The 23,591-nt window shown below is 47.9% G+C and overlaps 12 pseudogenes; all 12 read left to right on the plus strand.

The window, feature by feature from the left end:
* The first annotated feature begins 12,210 nt into the window (after positions 1-12,210).
* LOC143951913 (5S ribosomal RNA) lies at positions 12,211-12,329 on the plus strand (annotated as a pseudogene).
* A 4,601-nt stretch (positions 12,330-16,930) lies between these two features.
* LOC143955015 (5S ribosomal RNA) lies at positions 16,931-17,049 on the plus strand (annotated as a pseudogene).
* A 475-nt stretch (positions 17,050-17,524) lies between these two features.
* Positions 17,525-17,643, plus strand: LOC143956795 (5S ribosomal RNA; annotated as a pseudogene).
* A 369-nt stretch (positions 17,644-18,012) lies between these two features.
* On the plus strand, positions 18,013-18,131 carry LOC143957566 (5S ribosomal RNA; annotated as a pseudogene).
* Positions 18,132-18,651: 520 nt separating this feature from the next.
* LOC143947336 (5S ribosomal RNA) lies at positions 18,652-18,770 on the plus strand (annotated as a pseudogene).
* A 98-nt stretch (positions 18,771-18,868) lies between these two features.
* On the plus strand, positions 18,869-18,987 carry LOC143955132 (5S ribosomal RNA; annotated as a pseudogene).
* A 1,195-nt stretch (positions 18,988-20,182) lies between these two features.
* LOC143947171 (5S ribosomal RNA) lies at positions 20,183-20,301 on the plus strand (annotated as a pseudogene).
* Positions 20,302-20,401: 100 nt separating this feature from the next.
* LOC143955142 (5S ribosomal RNA) lies at positions 20,402-20,520 on the plus strand (annotated as a pseudogene).
* Positions 20,521-21,489: 969 nt separating this feature from the next.
* Positions 21,490-21,608, plus strand: LOC143955081 (5S ribosomal RNA; annotated as a pseudogene).
* Positions 21,609-22,540: 932 nt separating this feature from the next.
* LOC143944292 (5S ribosomal RNA) lies at positions 22,541-22,659 on the plus strand (annotated as a pseudogene).
* Positions 22,660-22,767: 108 nt separating this feature from the next.
* LOC143949990 (5S ribosomal RNA) lies at positions 22,768-22,886 on the plus strand (annotated as a pseudogene).
* A 106-nt stretch (positions 22,887-22,992) lies between these two features.
* Positions 22,993-23,111, plus strand: LOC143957154 (5S ribosomal RNA; annotated as a pseudogene).
* Positions 23,112-23,591: the final 480 nt, after the last annotated feature.

Consider the following 23,591-nt stretch of genomic DNA (forward strand, 5'->3'; position numbering starts at 1 on the left):
CTAGCCGGTCTTCTGTATACTCTAGTCCCTCTGTATACACTAGAGAGGCTTGGTTACACAGACTTGCTAGTGTATACAGACGTACTAGTGTATACAGAGGACCGGCTAGTATATACAGAGAGGCTAATGTGTACAAAAGTGTATACAGATAGGCTAGATTATACAGAAGAACGTCCTGGGCAGAGATGGAGGCTAGGGTATACAGAGAGAGAGGCTAGAGTATGCTAGTGTATACAGATGGACTAGTGTATACAGAAGACCAGCTAGTTTATATAGAGAGGCTAATGTGTGCAAAAGAAAGGCTAGTGTATACAAATAGGCTAGATTATAGAGAAGAACATCCTAGGTATGCAGAGATGGAGGCTAGGGTATACAGAGAGAGAGGCTGGGTTACACAGAGAGGCTGGTTTATGCAGACTTGCTAGTGTATACAGACGGACTAGTGTATACAGAGAGGCTTGGGTATACTGAGAGATAATGTATAAAGATAAGCTAGTGTATACAAAAGACATCCAAGGGTATACAGAGAGGCTCGTGTATGCAGAAGACGGGCTAATTTATACAGAGAGGCTAAAGTGTACAAAACACAGGCTAGTGTATATAGATAGGCTAGATTATACAGAAGAACGTCCTGGGTATGCAGAGATGGAGGCTAAGGTATACAGAGAGAGAGGCTAGAGTACGCATACTTGCTAGTGTATACAGACGGACTAGTGTATACAGAAGACCTTTCTAGTTTATACAAAGAAGGTAATGTGTACAAAAGACAGCCTAGTGTATACAAATAGGCTAGATTATAGATAAGAACGTCCTGGGTATGCAGAGATGGAGGCTAGGGTATACAGAGAGAGTGGCTGGGTTACACAGAGAGGCTAGTGTATGCAGACTTGCTAGTGTATACAGACAGACTAGTGTATGCAGTAGACCAGCTAGTTTATACAGGGAGGCTAATGTCTACAGAAGACCGGCTAGTGTATACAGATAGAATAGATAATAGAGAAGAACGTCCTGGGTATGCAGAGATGGAGGCTAGGGTATACAGAGAGAGAGGCTGGGTTACAAAGAGAGGCTAGTGTATGCAGACTTGCTAGTGTATGCATGCGGACTAGTATATACAGAGAGATAATGTATAAAGAGATGCTAGTGTATACAAAAGACAACCAAGAGTAGACAGTGAGGCTCGTGCATACAGAGGAACGGCTACAGAGAGGCTAATTTGTACAAAAGACAGGCTAGTGTATACAGATAGGCTAAATTATACAGAGGAAGGTCCTGGGTATGCAGAGATGGAGGCTAGGGTACCCAGAGAGAGACTGTGTTACACAGAGAGGCTAGAGTATGCAGTATACACTAGTACGTCTGTATACACTAGCAAGTCTGTGTAACCAAGCCTCTCTAGTGTATACAGACGGACTAGAGTATACAGAGGACCGGCTAGTTTATACAGAGAGGCTAATGAGTACAAAAGGCTGGCTAGTGTATACAGATAGGGTAGATTATACAGAAAAACTTCCTGGGTATGCAGATACGGAGGCTAGGGTATACAGAGAGAGAGGCTTAGTTACACAGACTTGCTAGTGTATACAGACGGAATAGTGTATACAGAGAGGCTATTTTATACAGAGAGACTAGGGAAAACAGAGAGGCTAGTGTACAGAGACAAGCTGACAGTGAGGCTGGGGTATAAAGGTAAGCTAGGTTATACAGTAGACAGGCTAGTTTATATAAAAGACAAAATTGGGTAAACAGAATACAGGCTGGGGTATAATGAGAGGCAAGATTATACAGAGAGGCTAGGGTACACAGAGAGGCTAGTGTATAAAGATGTATACATAAAGGCCTGGGTATACCGAGAGACTAGGTGTATAAACGACAAGCTAGGGTATACATAAGACCGCTTGGGGTATACAGTGAGGCTATTATAATTGGAATGAGGCTGGATTAATAAGATTGGCTCTGGTATACGGCGAGGTACACCCTAGAAAAGAAACAGAAAACAGAAAAGTCAAACAAGGTAATACAGATAGGCTAATGTTATTCCCCTGAGCCTAGTGTATACAGAAGAATGGCTAGTGTATACAGAGAGGCTAGTGTGTACAGATAGGCTTGTGTATACAGAAGACAGTCTGGGGAATTCAGTGAGGCTAGTGTATGCAAAGAGGCTGGGACACCGAGACTATTGTAAAAAGAAGGTAGGCTAGTGTATATAGATTATGGGCACGTGTATACAGAAGACAGAGAGGCTAGTCTATATAGAGAGGTTAGTGTACACAGAGAGATTAATGTATACAGAAAGGCTAGCGTGTAAAGAAGACAGGACTTTATTTTTTGATAATGCAACTACTTCTGAATCATGTAAAGCGTTACAGTGCTTTTTTCATTCTTTGGTGCTGTTAAAGGGTCAGTGGTGTGTTGTCAGTGGTGATATCAATGTGACAGTTAATGTGGAGAACTACAAATATACAAAATAGAGCAAAAGAGTGCTAACTTTATTTTGTTAAGTCATTGACTGATAGACGTTAAGTAATTGGCCGTTATTGGTTTGGCAGTACATTGTTTATTTTGTTCTGGTAGCACTGAGAAGACTGATATTAGATGAGTGATCTACACATTTCGTTTACTATTGCAGAGAGATACCGGCTAATATCTTAATATGTGCTGCGTGTAAGGTAGAAATAAGATGGTTTTGTGTGAGTTGGTTTACCAGGATTTAGAGATAGTAATGTGTTTATTCTAATAATAAATATAGCAAAATTACTCAGATTAATATTGAGACAGTATATACAGGTCGGGTTTAAGTGGAAATACACGAAATAACAGCAACGACGTGCGTAGGTTTTTATCAATCGGGTTAATTACGTGTCTTTAATCATGTAGGATAATAACTGGCAGAGGATGACATGGCAAAAAGACAAACTGCATTAGAAATGTGAATGTGAATTAGAGATGAAATGTCAATCCCCATTGGTTACTTACAGGTAACCATTAATACAGTTAACACGGCTATGTACAGCAAAGAGTGAGCTAAGCACCTATTGTAGTTGAGTATTGCAGTTGAAAAGAGATCGGAAGCGTTAGTTGCTTCAAAATGACTGAGAAATCATTTCATTACTCTAAATGTAAAAGTTATCCCGGTAGCACTGAGTGGACTGATATTAGATGAGTGATCGTTGTAGTACAAATTCAGCTTCCTATAGCAGAGAGATACCAGCTAAATGTGAGAAGAGCAATTAAACTGTTCACATCGGTAGCATTGTATTACTCTTAATATGTGCAGCGTGTAAAGAAGCAATAAGATGGTTTTCTATTATCCTAAAATTAGCAGAATACGTAATAAAGGTGAGTAGGTAACCTTGATTTAGACATAGCAAATTCTATAATCTAATTTAGCAAAATTAGAAAGGATAATATTGAGACAGTATATACAGGTCGAGTTTAAGTGGAAATATACAAAATATCTAGCTTACCTTTACATTGTTCAATAGAGCGTTGCAAAGTGATACCAATGCAGAATGTCGGAATAGCAATTAGATGAGATGATTGCTGTAATCATGAAATATCAGCAACGACGTGACTAGGTTTCTATCGTTTTTCAGGATCCTTACGTGTCTTTAAGGATGAGAAAGTATAATAACTGGCAAAGTATGACATGGCAAAGAGACAAATTGCATTAGAGATGTGAGATAGACATGAAATGTCAATCCCCTATGGTTACTTAAATGTAACCATTAATACAGTTAACGCGGCTACATACAGCAAAGTGTGAGCTAAGCAGCTAAAGGGTATACATTATTTAAGAGTAAATTGTTGTAGCTTGAAAATTCCAACGTGTAAATCGTTCCATTAATTTTGTTACGCACAAAGACGGCTTACACTGACTGTTTTCCGTTTCTACTGGTTATCGGCATAATGTATCAGTAACCCTGAACATTAATAGTGATAGACATTATGATGTATGCTTGATGTGAATGTAAAATAGTTGCATTATGTGTTATTAAATGTAATCAAACTTTATTGCTATCCTTTGCTACTGCAACCACTACTACATCAAGTAAACCATCCCACTGCTTTTCTCACATTTTGCTGCTGTTAAAAAATGTGTTGCCAGTGTTATGTGTTACAAATGGTTATCAGTGTGACAGTTAATGTGGAGAAGAAGTAATACATAAAATAGAGTCAGAAAGACAATCCTATTGCATAGAGCTAGCGAGAGATGGTTGCATTACTCTTAATGTGCAGTGTGTAAAAGGTTTTAAAAAGATGATTTTGTGTGAATTTTGCTTAACGTAAAATTATCTGTAGGCATTATAACTATGGTTAGGTTTACAATGATTTAGAGATAGTAATCTCTATAATATAATAATAAGTATAGCAAAACAAATTAGGAAAATATTGAGGCAGTATATATAGGTCGAGATAAAGTGAATGCACAAAAGGGATCAAGGGATAGTTGCAAAGTAATATCCTCATTAAGGCAGAATGTCGGAATAGCAATGAGATTAGATGGTTGCAACATAACACGAAATATGAGCATGGCTAAAATACAGAAAACCAGTACATAATTTAAGAGTACAGTAGAATATAGTATAAATTATTTAAGATCAAATTGACTTAGCTTGAAAAAATCTAAGTTTAAATCGTTGAGTAAATCGTAAATTTATCAGATAAGTTAGCTCTGAGATTATGATTAATTTGACAGTTCCATTACGCGGTCCTTTTCCACTGGTATAATCATTATGTAAATTCAGTTATTGCTATCATTAAATGTTACAATTGAAGACGGTTTACATTAGGATGTGGAATTGATATGGATTTAAAAGCTAATTACTTTTCTGAAGCATATGGCAGAAAGACGGCTTAAACTGCTTTTCTCACATTTTGCTGCGGTAAAAAGAAATGTTTTGTGTTTTAACTGTGGCAGTTAAGGTGGAGAAAAAGAAGTAATACAGAAAATAGAGTCAAACAGTGGAAACGTTTATTTGCTTGTGTCATAACAGCTGTTACTGGTTGAGCAATAAAACTGTTTTATTAAGATGTAAGAATAGTTTTCTCTACATATATGCTTTTCAGAGAGTTGTATAATATAGGCGACCAATGGGACATTTAAATGGCTTAATGTTGCAGGGAGAAAGTATCGCTGTTTCAACAGTAAGGCCGCGTACACACGTGCGGACTGTTTGCCCAACCTTGTTCGTCAAACAGTTTCGGCAAACAGTCCGCTCAAAATTTGCATGAGCGGACTTGCCCACACACGAGCGGACTGTTTGACGAACAAGGTTGGGCAAACAGTTCGCTCAACTTTTGAAATGAACGGACTCGCCCACGTAAGGCGGAGGCAAATCCGCCCATTTCGAGCGCGTGTACAGGTAGGCGGGGCCCGCGAAGGAGACGTCGCGGGCTCCGCCGCCTGGAATGGGCTTAAAGGGGAACCCCAACGCTGAAAAAAATCGGCGTGGGGGTTCCCCCAAAGTCCACACCAGACCCTTGTCCGAGCACGCTACCCGGCCGGCCAGGAAAGGGGGGCGAGCGAGCGCTCCCCCCCTCCTGAGCCGTACCAGGCCGCGTGCCCTCAACATGGGGGGTGCCTTGGGGAAGGGGGGGCCGCGCGGCCCCCCCACCCCAAAGCACCTTGTCCCCATGTTGATGAGGACAAGGGCCTCTTCCCGACAACCCTGGCCGTTGGTTGTCGGGGTCTGCGGGCGGGGGGCTTATCGGAATCCGGGAGCCCCCTTTAAGAAGGGGGCCCCCGGATACCGGCCCCCCACCCTATGTGAATGAGTATGGGGTACAATGTACCCCTACCCATTCACCTGTGAAATAAAGTACAAAAAAAAACACAACACAGGGGAAAAAATATTTTATTGCACAGCTCCGGGGGTCTTCCGTCTTCGGGGGTCTTCTCGCCGGACTCCTCCGCTATGTGTGTGTAGCTCTTTTACTAGCGGAGGAGTCCGGCTTTCTTCCTCCCCGCCGCCGGCCTCTTCTCCCGACTTCGGGGGTCTTGTCCCCCTCTTCGGTTCTTCTGCCGGGCCACCGCGCCTTCTTCTAGCTCTTTTACAGGCGGTGGCCCGGTCTTCTGTCGCCGCTGCCTTCCGTTCTTCTGTCGCCGCCTTCGGTTCTTCTGCCGGGCCACCGCGCCTTCTTGTAGCTCTTTTACAGGCGGTGGCCCGGTCTTCTGTCGCCGCTGTCGCTGTCGCCGCCTTCCGTTCTTGTTCTTCTTCTTGTTCTTCTTCTTCTTCTCCAGGCGATGTTGACACGTCGCTCCCTCCGGCCGGAATGCCAGAGCCGCGCTGTGCGGTCACTTATATAGTGACAATGGGGCGGGGTCACATGGTATATGTCACATGGGTTGGTCACATGGGTTGATGTCACATGGGGACTATGACATCGTAAGGGGGCGGGGTCACCATGTGACCAACCCATGTGACATATACCATGTGACCCCGCCCCATTGTCACTATATAAGTGACCGCACAGCGCGGCTCTGGCATTCCGGCCGGAGGGAGCGACGTGTCAACATCGCCTGGAGAAGAAGAAGAAGAACAAGAAGAAGAACAAGAACGGAAGGCGGCGACAGCGACAGCGGCGACAGAAGACCGGGCCACCGCCTGTAAAAGAGCTACAAGAAGGCGCGGTGGCCCGGCAGAAGAACCGAAGGCGGCGACAGAAGAACGGAAGGCAGCGGCGACAGAAGACCGGGCCACCGCCTGTAAAAGAGCTAGAAGAAGGCGCGGTGGCCCGGCAGAAGAACCGAAGAGGGGGACAAGACCCCCGAAGTCGGGAGAAGAGGCCGGCGGCGGGGAGGAAGAAAGCCGGACTCCTCCGCTAGTAAAAGAGCTACACACACATAGCGGAGGAGTCCGGCGAGAAGACCCCCGAAGACGGAAGACCCCCGGAGCTGTGCAATAAAATATTTTTTCCCCTGTGTTGTGTTTTTTTTTTGTACTTTATTTCACAGGTGAATGGGTAGGGGTACATTGTACCCCATACTCATTCACATAGGGTGGGGGGCCGGTATCCGGGGGCCCCCTTCTTAAAGGGGGCTCCCGGATTCCGATAAGCCCCCCGCCCGCAGACCCCGACAACCAACGGCCAGGGTTGTCGGGAAGAGGCCCTTGTCCTCATCAACATGGGGACAAGGTGCTTTGGGGTGGGGGGGCCGCGCGGCCCCCCCTTCCCCAAGGCACCCCCCATGTTGAGGGCACGCGGCCTGGTACGGCTCAGGAGGGGGGGCGCGCTCGCTCGCCCCCCTTTCCTGGCCGGCCGGGTAGCGTGCTCGGACAAGGGTCTGGTGTGGACTTTGGGGGAACCCCCACGCCGATTTTTTTCGGCGTTGGGGTTCCCCTTTAAGCCCATTCCAGGCGGCGGAGCCCGCGACGTCTCCGTCGCGGGCCCCGCCTACCTGTACACGCGCTCGAAATGGGCGGACTTTCCGAGCGGGAACAGTCCGCTCATTTCGAAAGTACAGCGGACAGACCCACACACGGGCGGACTGTTCGCTCAAACACAGTTTCAGCGGACAGTTTTTCGGAATTTCCGAAAGACTTTGTCCGTCCAACTGTCCGCTGAAACTGTCCGCTGAAAGCCCACACACGAGCGGACTGTCCGCCCAAACACTGTTCAGCGGACAAGGTTGGGCGAACAGTCCGCCCGTGTGTACGCGGCCTAAGAGATTGAAAGCTTAGCTTGAGAATGGCCGAAAATAGTTGCATTAGGCCGCATACACACGCGCGGACTGTTTGCCCAACCTTGTTCGGCAAACAGTTTCGGCAAACAGTCCGCTCAAAATTTGCATGAGCGGACTTGCCCACACACGAGCGGACTGTTTCAGCAAACTGTTTGCCAAACAGTTCGCTCAACTTTTGAAATGAACGGACTCGCCCACGTAAGGAGGAGGCAAATCCGCCCATTTCGAGCGCGTGTACAGGTAGGTGGGGCCCGCGAAGGAGACGTCGCGGGCTCCGCCGCCTGGAATGGGCTTAAAGGGGAACCCCAACGCCGAAAAAAAATCGGCGTGGGGGTTCCCCCAAAGTCCACACCAGACCCTTGTCCGAGCACGCTACCCGGCCGGCCAGGAAAGGGGGGCGAGCGAGCGCGCCCCCCCTCCTGAGCCGTACCAGGCCGCGTGCCCTCAACATGGGGGGGTGCCTTGGGGAAGGGGGGGGGCGCGCGGCCCCCCCACCCAAAAGCACCTTGTCCCCATGTTGATGAGGACAAGGGCCTCTTCCCGACAACCCTGGCCGTTGGTTGTCGGGGTCTGCGGGCGGGGGGCTTATCGGAATCCGGGAGCCCCCTTTAAGAAGGGGGCCCCCGGATACCGGCCCCCCACCCTATGTGAATGAGTATGGGGTACAATGTACCCCTACCCATTCACCTGTGAAATAAAGTACAAAAAAAAACAACACAGGGAAAAAATATTTTATTGCACAGCTCCGGGGGGTCTTCCGTCTTCGGGGGTCTTCTCGCCGGACTCCTCCGCTATCTGTGTGTAGCTCTTTTACTAGCGGAGGAGTCCGGCTTTCTTCCTCCCCGCCGCCGGCCTCTTCTCCCGACTTCGGGGGTCTTGTCCCCCTCTTCGGTTCTTCTGCCGGGCCACCGCGCCTTCTTGTAGCTCTTTTGCAGGCGGTGGCCCGGTCTTCTGTCGCCGCTGCCTTCCGTTCTTCTGTCGCAGCCTTCCGTTCTTCTGCCGGGCCACCGCGCCTTCTTGTAGCTCTTTTACAGGCGGTGGCCCGGTCTTCTGTCGCCGCTGTCGCCGCTGTCGTCGCCGCCGCCTTCCGTTCTTCTTCTTCTTCTTGTTCTTCTTCTTCTTCTCCTGGAGATGTTGACTCGACGAGCTCTCCGGCCGGAATGCCGAAGCCGCGCTGTGCGGTCACTTATATAGTGACAATGGGGCGGTGTCACATGGTATATGTCACATGGGTTGGTCACATGGTGACCCCGCCCCCTTACGATGTCATAGTCCCCATGTGACATCAACCCATGTGACCAACCCATGTGACATATACCATGTGACACCGCCCCATTGTCACTATATAAGTGGCAGCGGAGCGTGTCCCTGGCATTCCGGCCGGAGAGCTCGTCGAGTCAACATCTCCAGGAGAAGAAGAAGAAGAACAAGAAGAAGAAGAAGAACGGAAGGCGGCGGCGACGACAGCGGCGACAGCGGCGACAGAAGACCGGGCCACCGCCTGTAAAAGAGCTACAAGAAGACGCGGTGGCCCGGCAGAAGAACCGAAGGCGGCGACAGAAGAACGGAAGGCAGCGGCGACAGAAGACCGGGCCACCGCCTGCAAAAGAGCTACAAGAAGGCGCGGTGGCCCGGCAGAAGAACCGAAGAGGGGGACAAGACCCCCGAAGTCGGGAGAAGAGGCCGGCGGCGGGGAGGAAGAAAGCCGGACTCCTCCACTAGTAAAAGAGCTACACACAGATAGCGGAGGAGTCCGGCGAGAAGACCCCCGAAGACGGAAGACCCCCGGAGCTGTGCAATAAAATATTTTTTCCCTGTGTTGTGTTTTTTTTTGTACTTTATTTCACAGGTGAATGGGTAGGGGTACATTGTACCCCATACTCATTCACATAGGGTGGGGGGCCGGTATCCGGGGGCCCCCTTCTTAAAGGGGGCTCCCGGATTCCGATAAGCCCCCCGCCCGCAGACCCCGACAACCAACGGCCAGGGTTGTCGGGAAGAGGCCCTTGTCCTCATCAACATGGGGACAAGGTGCTTTGGGGTGGGGGGGCCGCGCGGCCCCCCCTTCCCCAAGGCACCCCCCCATGTTGAGGCCACGCGGCCTGGTACGGCTCAGGAGGGGGGGCGCGCTCGCTCGCCCCCCTTTCCTGGCCGGCCGGGTAGCGTGCTCGGACAAGGGTCTGGTGTGGACTTTGGGGGAACCCCCACGCCGATTTTTTTCGGCGTTGGGGTTCCCCTTTAAGCCCATTCCAGGCGGCGGAGCCCGCGATGTCTCCTTCGCGGGCCCCGCCTACCTGTACACGCGCTCGAAATGGGCGGACTTTCCGAGCGGGAACAGTCCGCTCATTTCGAAAGTACAGCGGACAGGCCCACACACGGGCGGACTGTTCGCTCAAACACAGTTTCAGCGGACAGTTTTTCGGAATTTCCGAAAGACTTTGTCCGTCCAACTGTCCGCTGAAACTGTCCGCTGAAAGCCCACACACGAGCGGACTGTCCGCCCAAACACTGTTCAGCGGACAAGGTTGGGCGAACAGTCCGCCCGTGTGTACGCGGCCTTAGTCTAAATTTAAAGGATATACCGGTACCATTGCGAAAGCTTATATTAGAGTAGTTGATCTTTGCATTACACAATCCTATTATTATTATTATTATTATTACAATCCCAGTGCAGAGAGATACTCAGTTAATGTCAGAGATACTCGGTTAATGTCAGAAAAGCAAAAAAAATGTTTACATCGTTAGCGAGCGATAGGTACATTACTCTTAGTATGTGCAGCATGTCTGGTAGCAAATGGATGGTTGTGAACATTTTGCATTAACGTACAATTAGCGGTAGACCTCATCGAAGTGAATAGATTTAACCGGATTTTGAGATAGTATTTCAAATAATAAATAAAGCAAAATAAGTCAGGATGGTGTGTCGTCAGTGGTTATATCAATGTGACAGTTGATGTGGAGAATTACAAATATGCAAAATAGAGCATTAGAACATTAGTCTCTCTGTATAAACTAGCATCTCTGTATACGCCAGCCTGTCTTCTGTATACACTAGACTGTAAAAACTAGCTAGAATACACCAGCCTGTCTTCTGTACCCACTAGACTCTCTGTATACACTACCCAGTCTTCTGTATACACTGTCAGCTTTGATGTATACCCAAGCCTGTCTTCTGTATACACTAGTTTCTCTATATGCACTGTCCTTTCTGTATACACTCGACCCTCTCTATACACTAACCTCTCTACATACACTAACATCTTTGTATATATTAGCCTCTCTTTAAACTAGCCTCTCTGTGTACCCCAGCCTCACTGTTTACTCTAGCATCTCTGTATACTCAAGGCTATCTGCGTACATGAGTCTGTATTCTGTATTCACTAGCCTTTCTTCTGTATGCTGTAGTCTTCTATATATACCAGCTTCTCTGTACACCCATGCATCTCTGTAAACACTGTGTAAACTAGCCAGTCTTATGTATACACTCGCCGACTGTATACACTAGACTCTCTGAATACACTAAACCTTCTGTATACCACAGCCTGTCTTCTGTATACACTAGACTGTAAAAACTAGCTAGAATACACCAGCCTGTCTTCTGTACCCACTAGACTCTCTGTATACACTACCCAGTCTTCTGTATACACTGTCATCTTGGATGTGTACCCAAGCCTGTCTTCTGTATACACTAGTTTCTCTATATGCACTGTCCTTTCTGTATACACTCGACCCTCTCTATACACTAACCTCTCTATATACACTAACATCTTTGTATATACTAGCCTCTCTTTAAACTAGCCTCTCTGTGTACCCCAGCCTCACTGTTTACTCTAGCATCTCTGTATACTCAAGCCTGCATACACGAGTCTCTATTCTGTATTCACTAGCCTTTCTTCTGTATGCTGTAGTCTTCTATATATACCAGCTTCTCTGTACACCCTTGCATCTCTGTAAACACTGTGTAAACTAGCCAGTCTTCTGTATACACTAGACTCTCTGAATACACTAAACCCTCTGTATACCACAGCCTGTCTTCTGTATACACTAGACTGTAAAAACTAGCTAGAATACACCAGCCTGTCTTCTGTACCCACTAGACTCTCTGTATACACTACCCAGTCTTCTGTATACACTGTCAGCTTGGATGTATACCCAAGCCTGTCTTCTGTAACGGCTGGATGCAAGTTGCTCCGGTGCATGAACATGGGGGGAGACACGATGCACATGTTTTGGAGATGCCAGAAGTTGATCTGCTACTTGACGGAGGTGACAGGAACCATTGATCGGGTGTTTGGAACCTCCACCAGGATGGAGGCGAAGTATTGTCTCCTGGGATTAGTTGAAGGAGTTGGAAACCCGGGAAGCAGCCAGATGGCAGTTCTGAGATGCCTATTTCAGGCAAGGAAACTGATTGCCCAACCCTGCTTAGCCTCCAATGTTGGCAATGACTTGGTTTTTTCGCTTGTTTCCCAAGATGACCATGTTGGCGTTTGTCAAGATGGTTGAGAGTGCCCGAAGAGATTGCCTATGGCCCCATCACCTTGAAAGTGCCCGATCTTGTCTGATCTCGGAGGCTAAGCATTGTCGGGCCTGATTAGTAACTGAATGGAAGACCGACTGGGAATACCAGGTGCCGTATGCTTATTTCTTGATCATACATCACGGGACACAGGAGCTTCATTACATAGTGGGTTATATAGGCACCTCTGGTGATTGGACACTGGTTAACCCTCAATTAAGGAGAATTCCTCCCCTATATAACCCCTCCCATATAGGAGGCACCTCAGTTTTTTCGCCAGTGTCTGTGGTGGTTGGTCACGTAAAACATGTGCTATGAAGAAAGCTCTGTGCAGGTCCCTACGGGGGCCTAAGGGCTACAACAAACCGGATCCATATCTCGGGCCGATATTTTGGCTCCCAAGATGATATGATACCCGGGCCTTGTCATCCGAAGAAACTAGGTTTTGCCTGTAAGTCCTCTCCTATTGGAAGACTGGGCTCTGGGAAAACCAGACTTGGTGTACTATTTACATAGTGGCACAAGAGTTTCTGGCAGAGTCTTTTACAAGGTCCAGGTAGGAGGTTCTTCTGAGAAGGAACCCCAATAAAAACCTGAAGGTTGGCACAACTCTGCCCGCGTGATGGGTAAAGGCTGGAATTTGTCTGTTTTCAGCAATTCCTGCGGCGAGGACAGGTAAGGGAAGTTAATCCTATATAAATTATATTATGGATTTCTTCATTGAGTAGTTGTATGTCTTACCTGGTTTCCACCACTAGAGGGAGGAAGAGCAGCCTGATGCATACTTACATGCCTTTCAGATACACACCCTCAGTGAAGCCTGGTTCTCCCAGATGACTCACGTCTCCACTGCAATCTCTGCCACAATGAAGGTAATACAGGGGTCTTACGTAGTCTGGGGGTCCCACGCAGCTCCGATGGTGATTCCCTTCCCACCTGGATACCGGCGGTCCTCGTGCACGCGCGCACGCACGCCGAGCACGCTCCCGCGCTAATGGAGGAGGGGGGAGTGTGGTCGCGAGCCATGCACGTCGGTGTGCACGGCGCTGTACTGCGCAGGTGCCAGGCGGCAGTTTTAAAAAGCCCAGAGCGTCAGGGGACTGTAAGTGGAGGCACAGGAGCTGTGGGCAGTAAGCATCCCCAGGGATTGGATCCAGGCAAACCTAAGACACCTACTCAGCATCAGGTTGTGCAGTTTAAGCATATATATTTATTGTGAGACTTTAAGCACAACAGTGATTGCCCTTTGTACTAGTACCTCTGCTTTGTAGCTTAGGACTATGTCTCCTCATAAGAGGGTCTCAGGGGGAGGTAACAAGGGCACTGGTAAGTCACTGCCTAGGTCTAGGGGGTTCCAAAAATGCCTGTAGGTTACCATCCCCCCCTGCAAGACTGGAGCCAGCCTCACAGGATGAGTCAGTGCCCCTGTCAGGTTTTGCAGCCTCTCCTAATATTTCAGCCCCGATATATGTCACTGAGGACTCCCTTAGGGCTACATTGGAGGGTTTTGAAGGGAGAATCATTTTATTTCAGCTTCCCTGAAAGATAGCAGGAAAAGGGGTAGATCCCCTCCCTCTGCTGAGATTCCTCTTTCAGATGACACTTTTGACAATGAGGAGAGATCCCTATCTTGGGACAGGGATCTTGAGCAGTTGGATGAATCAGAGGAAGAGGAGAGAGTCCACTCCTCCAAGGCGCTCAGAAAACAGGTGCAGTATTATACTCAATTGGTGCGTTCCACATTCAGAATGCCTGCTGCTGAGATCGCTACGTCCTCTGTTTCTTCCCTGGGAGTCAGGAAAATCCCACAGACTGCCTTTTCCTTTCCAATTCATCCCTTAATGGATAAATTGTTGTATGAGGATTGGGAACATCCCGATAAACTGTTTGCTCCTCCTAAAAGGTTTTCTATGCTTTATCCTCTGGAGGAAAGTTTCATCAAGAAATGGGGGGTCCCATCTGTCGATACGGCTGTTTCTTGCGTGAATAGAAACCTGACCTGTCCTTTGGATAATGCTCAGGTATTTAAAGATCCAACTGATAAGAAGCTGGAAACATTATTAAAAGCTTCCGTTTCCATGACTGGCGCTGTAGTGCAACCTACAGTCGCAGCTGTGGGGTTGTGTCAGTTCCTCAAGGAACAGGTTAAGCAGATGCTTGGCCTCCTTCCCAGTGAGAAAGTGGAGAATTATGCAGAAATACCTCAAATTCTGTGTTTCATGATTGATGCGATTTTGGATTCTGTCCAACAAGCAACTCGTTTGTCTCTCCTGTTGGTACACATGTGAAGGGCCCTATGGCTAAAGAATTGGGCAGCTGAGCTATCATGCAAGAAGCTTTTGATTGGGTTCCCGTTTAAAGGGGAACATTTGTTTGGAGAAGAATTAGACAAATTCGTCCAAAAAATTTCAGGGGGTAAATCTACTCTCCTTCCAGTCAAAACGTCCATCATTTAGGCGTTCTCTTTTTCCCAGAGCATCAAGCTCTAAGCAGTGGCGACGGCCTTCTCAACCCCCCTCTACAGGAAAGGCTCAAGGCTGGGCCCAGGGGCAGAAGAAATCCTGGGGTCGAAAGTCTGCCAAGCAGAGCCCAAAAGCTTCCTTGTAAAGGGGCGCCCCTGCTCGGCCAAGTGGGAGGAAGGCTCCTGCAGTTTGCGGAAGCCTGGCGGGAAGAGATCTGGGACAAGTGGGTGGTCTCTTCGGTATCTCTGGGCTACAAGCTGGAGTTTCAGGAGATTCCACCTTCTCGCTTTCTAAGGTCCAGTTCTGCCCAGAAGAATGGGCTCTGCACCCTGCCGTGTTTTGTAACATATGTCGCAGGTGGGTTACTCCAGACGTAGATCTGTTTGCGTCCAGGTTCAACAGAAAACTGGACAAATTCGTGTCAAGGACAAGAGATACACTCGCTTAGGGGTCGGATGCTCTGACAGTTCCCTGGGATAAGTACAATTTGATTTATGCCTTCCCCCCGTGTCCGCTTCTGTGTCGTGGCTCCTGGGAAGAGTCAAGAGGGAGACAAAGTTGGTTCTTTTGGTAGCCCCAGCTTGGCCCAGGTGACCGTGGTACGCAGAGATCATGAAGTTGGCAGTAGGCAGGCCGTGGATCCTCCCTCTCCGGCCAGATCTGCTCTCACAGGGTCCAATTTACCATCCTGCTTTACACAGTCTGAATTTGACGTTTTGGCTGCTGAGACCCACATTCTGAGTGACCGTGGGCTTTCGGGGCCAGTCCTTTCTACTCTGGTCAATGCCAGAAAGCCGGCCTCCAGGCTTATTTACTACAAAATCTAGAGGGCATATGTTTCCTGGTGTGAACTCAGGGAATGGCATCCTAGAAAGTATGTCGTTAGTAGGATCTTGGCCTTCCTCCAGTCAGGCCTAGAAATTTATTTGGCCGTAAGCACTATCAAGGTGCAGATTTCATCATTGTTTTTTCAGAAGCCACTTGCATTGCATTCCCTGGTGCAGGCTTTCATCCAGGGGGCTATGCGGATAAGGCCGCCAATCAAACCTCCGGTATGCCCATGGGTTCTGAATTTGGTTCTCTCAGCTTTGCAGGGGCAACCTTTTGAACCTTTGCATCAGGCTTCGTTAGTTCTTTTGACTAAAAAATTGGTTTTCTTGGTAGCCATATCCACGGCTAGAAGAGTGTCAGAACTAGCAGCTCTCTCCAGCAAAGAGCCGTATCTAATTATTCATAAGGACCGGGTGGTAATGCGTCCCAACAGGTCCTTTCTGCCTAAGGTGGTTTCAGGATTCCATTTGAATCAAGATGTAATCCTACCATCCTTTTTTCCGGACCCACAGTCCGCAGAAGAACAATCTTTGCACACTTTGGACGTGGTAAGGGCAATCAGTATCTATCTTCAGGCAACTGCTCAGATAAGGAAAACTGATTGCTTATTTATTTTGCCGGAAGGCCCTAGGAAGGGTGAGGCGGTATCAAAATCCACTCTCTCAAGGTGGATTAGACAGATTATTTCTCAGGCCTATAGTGTTAAAGGGAAGATCCCTCCTTTTCAAGTGAAAGCGCACTCAACTAGGGCTGTAAGTGCTTCTTGGGCAGTGCATCACCAGGCCTCCCTGGTTCAGATCAGTAAGGCTGCAACTTGCTCATCAGTCCACACGTTCACCAGATTCTATCAGGTGGATGTCAGAGGGCAAGAGGATATCGCCTTTGGGCGCAGTGTACTGCAGGCTGCAGTTTAGGTCCTCCGGTCCTTGGCGGTCTATATATTATGATCTGTGTTTCCCTCCCCTTAATCTGAGCATTGCTTTGGGACATCCCACTATGTAATGAAGCTCCTGTGTCCTGTGATGTATGATCAAGAAAATAGGATTTTTATATACAGCTTACCTGTAAAATCCTTTTCTTGAGAGTACATCACGGGACACAGTGTTCCCGCCCCTCTTGGGTTTTACGTGGTTTCCTATTGCTTTGCTACAAAACTGAGGTGCCTCCCATATGGGAGGGGTTATATAGGAGAGGAATTCTCCTTAATTGGGGGTTAACCAGTGTCCAATCACCAGAGGTGCCTATATAACCCACTATGTAATGAAGCTCCTGTGTCCCATGATGTACTCTCAAGAAAAGGATTTTACAGGTAAGCTGTATATAAAAATCCTATTTTTTATGTTGTTGGCGTTGACCTGTTTTCTTTTCGCTTGTTTCCCAAGATGACCATCTTGGCGTTTGTCAAGAGGGTTGAGAGAGCCCAAAGAAAGTGCCTACGGCCAAATCACAAGTAAAGTGTCCGATCTTGTCTGATCTCGGAGGCTAAGCATTGTCGGGCCTGATTAGTAACTGGATGGGAGACCGACTGGTAATACCAGGTGCTGTAGGCTTCTTTTTATGTTGTTGGCGTTGACATGGGGTTTTTTTTCCGATTGTTTCCCAAGGTGACCATCTTGGCATTTGTCAAGAGGGCTGAGAGAGCCCAAAGAAATCTCCTACGGCCACATCACCCTGAAAGCGCCCAATCTCATCTGATCTCAGAGGCTAAGGAGGGTCCTGCATGGATAGTACCTAATTACAGGTGCCGTAGGAATCTTTTTATATTGTTGGCTTTGACCTGTTTTTTTTCGCTTGTTTCCCAAGGTGACCATTTTAGCATCTGTCAAGAGTTTTGAGTATGTCCCGAAGCGTTCGCCTAAGGCCACATCACCCTGAAAGCGCCCGATCTCAGAGGCTAAGCAGGGTCAGGGTGAGATGGGAGACCGCCAGGGTCTATGTTGTTGGCGTTGACCTGTTTTTTTCACTTGTTTCCCAAGGTGACCATCTTGGCGTTTGTCAAGAGGGTTGAGAGTGCCCGAAGAGATCACCTATGGCCCCATCACCCTGAAAGCGTCCAATCTCATCTGATCTCAGAAGCTAAACAGTGTCGGGCCTGGTTAGTACCTGGATGGGAGTCCGCCTGGGAATACCAGGTGCCATAGGCTTCTTTTTATGTTGTTGGCTTTGACCTGTTTTTTTCGCTTGTTTCTCAAGGCGACCATCTTGGCGTTTGTCAAGGGGGTTGGGCGTGTCTTGAAGAGAACGCTTACGGCCACATCACCCTGTAAGCACCCGATCTTGTCTGATTTCAGAAGCTAAGCAGTGTCAGGTCTGGTTAGTACCTGGATGGGAGACTGCCTGGGAAGACCAGGTGCCATAGAAGGATCTGGCCTGGTTAGTGTCTTGATTGGGAGATCGCCTGGGAATACCGGATGCCGTAGACTTCTTTTTATGTTATTGGCTTTAACCTGTTTTTTCTAGCTTGTTTCCCAAGGTGACCATCTTGGCCTTTGTCAAGAGTGCCGAAAGAGAGTGCCTATGGCCAAATCACCCTGAAAGAGCCCAATCTCATCTGATCTCGGAGGCTAAGCAGCGATGGGCCTGGTTAGTACCTGGTTTGGAGACAACCTGGGAACTCCAGATGCCGTAGGCTTCTCATTATGTTGTCGGCGTTGACCTGTTTTTTTTCCCTTGCTTCCCATTTGTCAAGAGGGTTGAGAGTGCCCAAAGAGATCGCTTACAGCAGCATCACCCTGAAAGAGCCCTATCTCTTCTCATCTCTGAGGCTAAGAAGGGTTGGGCCTAGTTAGTACCTGGATGGGAGATGGCGTTGGAATACCAGGTGCCGTATTCTTATTTTTATGTTGTTGACATTGACCTGTTTTTTTTCCACTTGTATCTCAAGGTGACTATCTTGGCATTTGTCAAGAGGATTGAGAGTGCCCAAAGAGATTGCCTATGGGCACATAACCGTGAAAGCGCCCGATCTCCTCTGATCTCAGAGGCTAAAAAGGGTTGGGCCTTGCTAGTACCTGGATTGGAGACCAGCTGGGAATACTAGGTGCCATAGCCTTCTTTTTATGTTGTTGGCGTTGACTTGTTTTTGTTTTGTTTGTTTACCAAGATGACCATCTTGGTGTTTGTCAAGAGGGTTGATAGTACCTGAAGAGCTCGCCTATGGCCACATAACCCTGAAAGCACCAGATCTCGTCTAATCTCAGAAACTAAACAGGGTCGGGCCTTGTTAATACCCGGATGGGAGACCACCTGGGAATACTAGGTGCTGTAGACTTCTTCTTATGTTGTTGGCGTTGACTTGTTTTTTTCGCTTATTTCCCAAGGTGACCATCTTGGTGTTTGTCAAGAGGGTTGAGAGTGCCTGAAGAGTTTGCCTATGGCCACATCACTCTGAAAGCACCCAATCTCGTCTGATCTTGGAGGCTAAGAAGAGTCAGGCCTGGTTAGTACCTGGATGGGAGACCACCTGGGAATACCAGTTATTGTAGGCTTCTTTTTATGTTGTTGGCGCTGATTAATTATTTTTTTTCGCTTGTTTCCCAAGGTGACCATCTTGGCATTTGTCAAGAGGGTTGAGAGTGCCCAAAGAGATCGCTTACAGCAGCATCACCCTGAAAGAGCCCTATCTCTTCTCATCTCTGAGGCTAAGAAGGGTTGGGCCTAGTTAGTACCTGGATGGGAGATGGCGTTGGAATACTAGGTGCCGTAGTGTTATTTTTATGTTGTTGACATTGACCTGTTTTTTTTCTCGCTTGTTTCCCAAGGTGATCATCTTGGTGTTTGTCAAGAGGGTTGAGAGTGCCTGAAGAGATCGCCTACGGCCCCATCACCTTGAAAGTGCCCGATCTTGTCTGATCTCGGAGGCTAAGCATTGTCGGGGCTTATTAGTAACTGGATGGAAGACCGACTGGGAATACCAGGTGCCGTATGCTTATTTTTATGTTGTTGGCGTTGACCTGTTTTTTTTCACTTGTTTCCCAAGGTGACCATCTTGGCATTTGTCAAGAGGGTTGAGAGTGCCTAAAGAGATCGCTTACAGCCGCATCACCCTGAAAGCACCCTATCTCTTCTGATCTCGGAGGCTAAGAAGGGTTGGGCCTTGTTAGTACTTGAATGGGAGACGGCCTTGGAATACCAGGTGCCGTATTCTTTTTTCTATGTTGTTGGCGTTGACCTGTTTTTTTTTCGCTTTTTTCCCAGGGTGACTATCTTGGCATTTTTCAAGAGGGATGAGAGTGCCCAAAGAGATTGCCTATGGGCACATCACCCTGAAAGCACCCAATCTCCTCTGATCTCAGAGGCTAGAAAGGGTTGCGCCTTGTTAATACCTGGATGGGAGACCGCCTGGGAATACTAGGTGCTGTAGGCTTCTTTTTATGTTGTTGGCGTTGACTTGTTTTTTTTGTTTGTTTCCCAAGGTGACCATCTTGGCGTTTGTCAAGAGGGTTGAGCGTACCTGAAAAAATCTACTATGGCCGCATCACCCTGAAAGAGCCCAATCTCATTTGATCTCAGAGGCTAAGCAGGGATGGGACCTGGTTAGTACCTGGATGGGAGACCGCCTGGGATTTCTCGATGCCATAGGCTTTTTTTTTAAGTTGTTGGCATTGACTTATTTTTTTTGCTTGTTTCCCAAGGTGACCATCTTGGCGTTGGTCAAGAGGGTTGAAAGTGACTGAAGAGTTTGCCTACGGGCACATCACCCTCAAATCACCCGATCTCGTTTGATGTTGGAGGCTAAGAAGAGTCGGGCCTTGTTAGTACCTGGATGGGAGACCACCTGGGAATACCAGGTGTCGTAGGCTTCTTTTTATGTTGTTGGCGTTGACCTGTTTTTTTTTCTCTTGTTTCCCAAGGTGACCATCTTGGTGTTTGTCAAGAGGGTTGAGAGTGCCTGAAGAGTTTGCCTATGGCCACATCACTCTGAAAGCACCCAATCTCGTCTGATCTTGGAGGCTAAGAAGAGTCAGGCCTGGTTAGTACCTGGATGGGAGACCACCTGGGAATACCAGTTATTGTAGGCTTCTTTTTATGTTGTTGGCGCTGATTAATTTTTTTTTTCGCTTGTTTCCCAAGGTGACTATCTTGGCATTTGTCAAGAGGGTTGAGAGTGCCCAAAGAGATCGCTTACAGCAGCAACACCCTGAAAGAGCCCTATCTCTTGTCATCTCTGAGGCTAAGAAGGGTTGGGCCTAGTTAGTACCTGTATAGGAGATGGCGTTGGAATACCAGGTTCCGTATTCTTCTTTTTATGTTGTTGAAATTGACCTGTTTTTTTTGCTTGAAACCCCAAGGTGACTATCTTGGTATTTGTCAAGAGGGTTGAGAGTGCCCAAAGAGATTGCCTATAGGCACATAACCCTGAAAGCGCCCGATCTCCTCTGATCTCAGAGGCTAAACAGGGTTGGGCCTTGCTAGTACCTGGATTGGAGACCACCTGGGAATACTAGTTGCCGTAGGCTTCTTTTCATGTTGTTGGCGTTGACTTGTTTTTGTTTGTTTACCAAGGTGACCATCTTGGTGTTTGTCAAGAGGGTTTAGAGTGCCTGAAGAGCTTGCCTATGGCCACATAACCCTGAAAGCACCAGATCTCGTCTGATCTCAGAGGCATAACAGGGTCGGGCCTTGTTAATACCCAGATTGGAGACCACCTGGGAATACTAGGTGCTGTAGACTTCTTCTTATGTTGTTGGCGTTGACTTGTTTTTTTTGTTTGTTTCCCAAGGTGACCATCTTGGCGTTTGTCAAGAGGGTTGAAAGTGCCTGAAGAGATTGCCTACGGGCACATCACCCTGAAAGCACCCAATCTTGTTTGATGTTGGAGGCTAAGAGGAGTCGGGCCTTGTTAGTACCTGGATGGGAGAGCGCCTGGGAATACCAGGTGTCGTAGGCTTCTTTTTATGTTGTTGGCGTTGACCTGTTTTTATTACGCTTGTTTCCCAAGGTGACCATCTTGGTGTTTGTCAAGAGGGTTGAGAGTGCCTGAAGAGATTGCCTATGGCCACATCACTCTGAAAGCACCCAATCTCATCTGATCTTGGAGGCTAAGAAGAGTCTGGCCTGGTTAGTACCTGGATGGGAGACCACCTGGGAATACCTGTTATTGTAGGCTTCTTTTTAAGTTGTTGGCGTTGAATCATTTTTGTTTTTTTCGCTTGTTTCCCAAGGTGACCATCTTGGCATTTGTCAAGAGGGTTGAGAGTGCCCAAAGAGATTGCTTATGGGCACATAACCCTGAAAGCGCCCGATCTCCTCTGATCTCAGAGGCTAAACAGGGTTGGGCCTTGCTAGTACCTGGATTGGAGACCACCTGGGAATACTAGTTGCCGTAGGCTTCTTTTTATGTTGTTGGCGTTGACTTTTTTGTTTTGTTTGTTTACCAAGGTGACCATCTTGGTGTTTGTCAAGAGAGTTGAGAGTGCCTGAAGAGCTCGCCTATGGCCACATAACCCTGAAAGCACCAGATCTCATCTGATCTCAGAGACTAAACATGGTCGGGCCTTGTTAATACCCGGATGGGAGACCAACTGGGAATACTAGGTACTTCTTCTTATGTTGTTGGCGTTGACTTGTTTTTTTGTTTGTTTCCCAATGTGACCATCTTGGCGTTAGTCAAGAGGGTTGAGAGTGCCTGAAGAAATCTCCTACTGCCACATCACCCTGAAAGAGCCCAATCTCATCTGATCTCAGAGGCTAGGGTTGGGAACAGTTTAGTACCTGGAAGGGAGACCGCCTGGGATTTCCAGATGCCGTAGTCTTCTTTTTATGTTGTTGCCGTTGACCTATTTTTTTCTGCTTGTTCCCAAGGTGACCATCTTGGCATTTGTCAAAAGGTTTGAGAGTGGCCAGCAAGATTGCCTACAGCCCCATCACCCAGGGTTGGGCCTGCTTAGTACCTGGATGGAAGACCGCCTGGGAGTACCAGGTGCCGTAGACTTTTTTTAATATGTTGATGGCGTCGACGACCTGTTTTATTTTTCTGCTTGTATGCCGAGTTGGCCATCTTGGCGTTTGTCAAGAGGGTTGAGAGTGGCCCTCAAGATCACCTCCGGCCACATCACTCTGAATGCACCTAATTTCGTCTGTTCTCAGATGCTAAGCAGGGTTGGGCCTGGTTAGTACCTGGGTGGGAGACCGCCTGGGAATATCAGGTCCTGTAGGCTTTTTTTTAATATGTTGTTGGCATTGACGACCTGTTTTATTTTTCTGCTTGTTTGCCGAGGAGACCATCTTGGCGTTTGTCAAGAGGGTTGAGAGTAGCCAGCAAGATCACCTACGGCCACATCACCCTGAATGTGCCCGATCTTGTCTGATCTCGAATGCTGAGCAGGGTTGGGCCTGGTAAGTACCTGGATGGGAGACAGCCTGGAAAAACCTGGTGCCGCAGGCTTTTTCTATATATTGTTGGCGTCGACGACCTGTTTTATTTTTCTGCTTGTTTGCCGAGGAGACCATCTTGGCGTTTGTCAAGAGGGTTGAGAGTAGCCAGCAAGATCACCTACGGCCACATCACCCTGAATGCACCCCATCTTTTCTGATCTCGGATGCTAAGTAGGGTCGGGCCTGGTTAGTAGCTGGATGGAAGACCGCTTGGCAGTACCAGGTGCCGTAGGCTTTTTTTAACATATTGTTGGCGTAGACGACCTGTTTTGTTTTCCTGTTTTTTGCCGAGTTGACCATCTTGGCATTTGTCATGAGGGTTGAGAGTGGCCACCAAGATCGCCTACGGCCACATCACCCTGAATGCGCCTGAACTCAGGATGCTGAGCAGGGTCGTGCCTGGTTAGTACATGGATGGGAAACCGCTTGGGAATACCTGGTGCCGCAGGCTTTTTTTAACATGTTGATATCGTTGACGACCTGTTTTATTTTTCCACTTGTTTGCCAAGGTGACCATCTTGGCGTTTGTCAAGAGGGTTGAGAGTGGATAGCAAGATCACCTACAGCCACATCACCCTGAATTGACCCGATGTCGACTGATCTCTGGATGCTAAGCCGAGTCGGGCCTGGTTAGTCCCGGGAAGGGAGACCGCCTGGGAATACCAGGGGCAGCAGGTTTTTTTTTAATATGTTGTTGTCGTCAACAACTTGTCTT

Source organism: Lithobates pipiens, unplaced genomic scaffold (assembly GCF_037356315.1).
Source record: "Lithobates pipiens isolate NorthernLeopardFrog02 unplaced genomic scaffold, aLitPip1_a1.2 Scaffold_10, whole genome shotgun sequence".
Taxonomy (NCBI): Eukaryota; Metazoa; Chordata; class Amphibia; order Anura; family Ranidae; genus Lithobates; species Lithobates pipiens.